Here is a 4,766-nt window from a genome sequence, read left to right on the forward strand (position 1 = left end):
GTAGGGCACAAGCGTATCTTTTTCCTAAATTTACCGCAAGTTCCGGTAACAGGACTACCAAAGGTGTTATTAGGAAAACAGTTCCCTTGTTTAAGGGATTTGATTGGATATCATCGTCTCATTCAATTTAATAAGTGAAATTGTCAAACATACATTTTCATGTTCTTCCAATTAAATGAGACATTTTAAACTTTCCCATATTAACCTAGATGAACCAACTTTTCAGGTTAATTAAAGTTTAATTCCCAGTTTCCTATACAGGTATGATTAATCATTATCATTGATTAATCAAGTCAATTTGCTACTGCAAATTCATTCACGTCCAACTCCCACATTACCGATACTGTACTGATGGTTCATTTAACCATCAGTACTGTAAATAGATGATTAAAAGTCTATAAATAGGTTAAAATCATCTTTGCAGCTTCCAACATCAAACTGGAAAAATATTAACTTTTTTTTCTTCCCTCCTCTCAAATGTTCTAATGTGCAAGCTATCAGAAGGGTTGGTGCCCACTCCCCTGCTAATTAGTGAAACCTCACCAATAAAAGGATTGATCGCTGACCTCAGCAGCAATATCAACCCTAAATAAGCCATTAGCGGAAAAACCATTAGTTAGGAACTCCCCTTGACCACACCCCTTTAGCAGGTCACCTGACAGGTTCCTCTTCCATGGCTGGCCTTGACCACACCCCTTTAGCAGGTCACCTGACAGGTTCCTCTTCCATGGCTGGCCTTGACCACACCCCTTTAGCAGGTCACCGGGACAGGTTCCTCTTCCATTGCTCTTGTAAAGGTTCTCTCCAGTGTAGCCCTAATGTCTTGCCATCCAAGAATGGCATCGGTCCAGATGTCTTGCCATCTGGTTTGTGCTTGTGTGGGACTATCATTTGTTTTTCAACAGGACAATGACCAAACTCACCTCCAGGCTGTGTAAGGGCTATTTAACCAAGAAAGAGAGAGATGGAGTGCTGCATCAGATGACCTGGCCTCCACAATATCCCAACCTCAACCAAATTCAGATGGTTTGGGATGAGTTGGACCGCAGAGTGAAGGAAAAGCATCCAACAAGTGCTCAGCATATGTGGGAACTTCTTCGAGACTGTTGGAAAAGCATTCCAGGTGAAGCTGGTTGAGAGAATGCCAAGAGTGTGTAAATCTGTAATCTAGGCAAAGGGTGGCTAATTTGAAGAATCTTAAAATATAAAATATATTTTCATTTGTTTAACACTTTCTTGGTTACTACATGATTCCATATTTGTTATTTCATGGTTTTGATGTCTCCACTATTATTCTACAATGTAGAAAATAGTTTTTTTTAAATTAAAAACTACTTGAATGAGTAGGTGTTCTAAACCTTTTGACTGGTAGTGTAGTCTTGGGAGTGTGCATAGGGTCAGTGCAGATAGTAACCATGAATTATTATTAATATATTATGGCTATTTAGCAGTCATATGGTAATTGAGAAAGGCAAGGTCGTGTTTCTTGGCACCTCTCATTCTGGCACCATATTTATGCATACAAGGGATATTACGGGAAGTGAAATTCTTGAGAAATCGCTGAATTGATGGAAACTGTAGCTCACCTCTTATGCTGTTCCGTGGGGTGGTGGGAAAGTCCTCCCTCATATCATCTCTCTCTCTCCCCCACGGTAGGCACCACACTGTGGGCTGAATTTCCCCTGCACATCAGGGATTTTCCTGTATTTGGCTTCATTCGTTGTTCCCCTCTATCCTTACCAGTCTCCCAGTCCCTGCCGCTGAAAAGCTTCCCCATAGCATGATGTCACCATGCTTTACGGTAGGGATGGTATTAGATGGGTCATGAACTGTGCCTGGTTTTCTCCAGATAGCACTTTGCATTCAAGTTACATTTTTGTCTCATCAGACCACAGAATCTTTTGCCTTATTCTCCCAGTCTTTAACGTGTCTTTTTACAAACTCAAGGTGTGCTGTCATGTGCCTTTTCATCACAAGTGGATTCCATCTCCATAGCTGAGGTGTGTAAGACCTTTAAACAGGTCAACATTCACAAGGCCGCGGGGCCAGACGGATTAGCAGGACGTGTGTCCGGGCATGTGCTGAGCAACTGGCTGGTGTCTTCACTGACATTTCCAATATGTCCCTGATTGAGTCTGTAATACCAACATGTTTCAAACAGACCACCATAGTCCCTGTGCCCAAGAACACTAAGGAAACCTGCTTAAATGACTACAGACCCGTAGCACTCCCGTCCGTAGGCATGAAAGGCTGGTTATGGCTCACATCAACACCATTATCCCAGAAACCCTAGACCCACTCCAATTTGCATACCGCCCAAACAGATCCACAGATTATGCAATCTCTATTGCATCCACACTGCCCTTTCCCACCCGGACAACGCATTTCAATTAACAGGTGTGCCAACTTAATGTGTTTAAGCCAATCCGTTGTGTTGTGACAAGGTAGAGGTGGTATACAGAAGATTTTGATTTCACCAAAAAGATATCCTTTTTGGTAAAAGACTAAGTCCATATTATGGCAAGAACAGCTCAAATAAGAAAAAATAAACAAGTCCGTCATTACTTTAAGACATGGTGAGTCAATCCGGAAAATTAAGAACTTTGAATGTTTTTTCAAGTGCAGTCGCAAAAACCATCACAGCACTGATGAAACTGGCTCTGAGGACCACCACAGGAAAAGACCCAGAGTTACCTCTGCTGCAAAGGATAATTTCATTAGAGATAACTGCACCTCAGAAATTGCAGCCCAAATAAATGGTTCACAGTATTCAAGTCACAGACATCAACTGTTCAGAGGAGACTGTATGAATCAGGCCTTCAAGGTTGAATTGCTGCAAAGAAACCACTATTAAAAAGGACTCCAATAAGAAGTATTGCTTGGGCCAAGAAACACAAGCAATGGACATTAGACCAGTGTAAATCTGTCCTTTGGTCTGATGAGTCCAAATGGAGGTTTTTGGTTCCAACCGCCGTGTCTTTGTGAGAAGCAGATTACATGAATGTGCCTCTGTATGTGGTTCCCACCATGAAGCATGGAGGTGGTGTGATGGTGCTTTGCTGGTGACACTTGATTTATTTAGAATAAGGCACACTTAACCAGCATGTCTACCACAGCATTCTGCAGCGATATGCCATCCCATCTGGTTTGGGCTTAGTGGGAACTTCACCTGGAATCCAGGTGAAGTTCCCACTAAGCCCAAACCAGATGGGATGGCTGGTTGAGAGAATGCCAAGAGTGTGTAAAGCTTTCGTCAAAGCAAAGGGTGGCTACTTTGCAGAACCTCAAATATATTTTGATTCCATGATTCCATGTGTTATTTCATTGTAGAATTGTGAAGACAACTATGTAGAAAAAAGTTAATGTATTTAGACAACTGTAGTCGTCTAAACTTTTCACTGGTACTGATTATATAACTAAAATATAGTCTTATTTACAAACCTCAGCACAAGTCTTCCAACGTAAGGTAAACATACACTTTGTACTTGAAATATTTACCAAAATTCCCTACCAACCCACTAAAATGTAGCACTACCAACACAGTGAAATAAAAATATATAAAAAATAAAATAGGGAGAACAGTAGTGATCATGTTGATTTAGCTTATATTACAGATTCATTCTAGAAATGTTATTTGCATACCAAAATATTTTTCACCAGATTTTAAAAGCCTTAGAATTGAAAGGTACTCTATTTCTGTAAAAATTTTCAACTTTGACAGTATGAATCTGAAACTTGACTGAATTACTTATCCATCTAAGACAAATTCATTCATATTTATTTACAGTAAAAAAAAAAATGCCACACAAATGTCCATTTTCTGGTTGGAGTTGTGCCACATGGTTTAAATTTCAGTTCCTTTTTTGGAAGGCATTTGCGGTGGGAATTTCAATTTCTCAAACTTCTCCAAGAATCACTTCACTTTCTTGATTGTGACGTGCAGGCCAATAAGTAGTAACAGATGCAGCCTGAAACCTTGTGTCATACTGCGGCCACAGAAATTTACGGTTTTAAAACATTGGGCCAATTTCCTATGAAATATGTCTGCACAGTAAGGTCAGAAGTCCTAAATTAATTTGGGGGGGGGGGGGGGGGGGGGGGGTACCGTACATCACGCAAGGCAAGTCGCTGCCAAAAATCGTCACACCTGGTTTGCTATGTGGAAGATTTGAAACCTGTCAATTCAGTGAGATGTGCAGCTTATGAACCTTATAGTTTACTCTCAAATAAAGAAATGAGAAACTATCCCCCCCCCATGTAAAGTATTGAAACCATGTGACAGAAGTTTACTGGTGGATTAGACAAACTAAGTATCACCACACATACTGTAAAGTTATTGGAGCAGCTGTGAAAGTGCATCATAAATCCAATCCATCTGGGGTTTATTTTCTTCATCCTTGAGGTTTTCCAAGAATTCCAGTGCCTTAGAACATCACCTGTGAGATTTGGGAAGCACATCAAAAGAGAAAGTATAAGCCGAGTCGGTGTGCCGATTAACTAGCTACACAAGACAGAAGGCATTTCAGTCTTCTCTCCACCTCAAACTATATTGAAGAGCCAAGCAGCCTCCCCTTGGAACCACTTCTTCCATCTTCAATGCGTTTAGAGAAGGTGGAGGGGAAAGAGGCCAGGAAGAGGAATATGGGAAGAGTAGTGTCCTACTCTAGCCGTGCCATGTGTACCAACAAGGAAATAGCTAAACAGAAGTGGTCTACTCTAACAGTGCAACCGACAGGGACTTTAGCAGATGTGGGTCATATTTTTTA

The sequence above is a fragment of the Oncorhynchus kisutch genome, linkage group LG8 (assembly GCF_002021735.2).
Source record: "Oncorhynchus kisutch isolate 150728-3 linkage group LG8, Okis_V2, whole genome shotgun sequence".
Taxonomy (NCBI): Eukaryota; Metazoa; Chordata; class Actinopteri; order Salmoniformes; family Salmonidae; genus Oncorhynchus; species Oncorhynchus kisutch.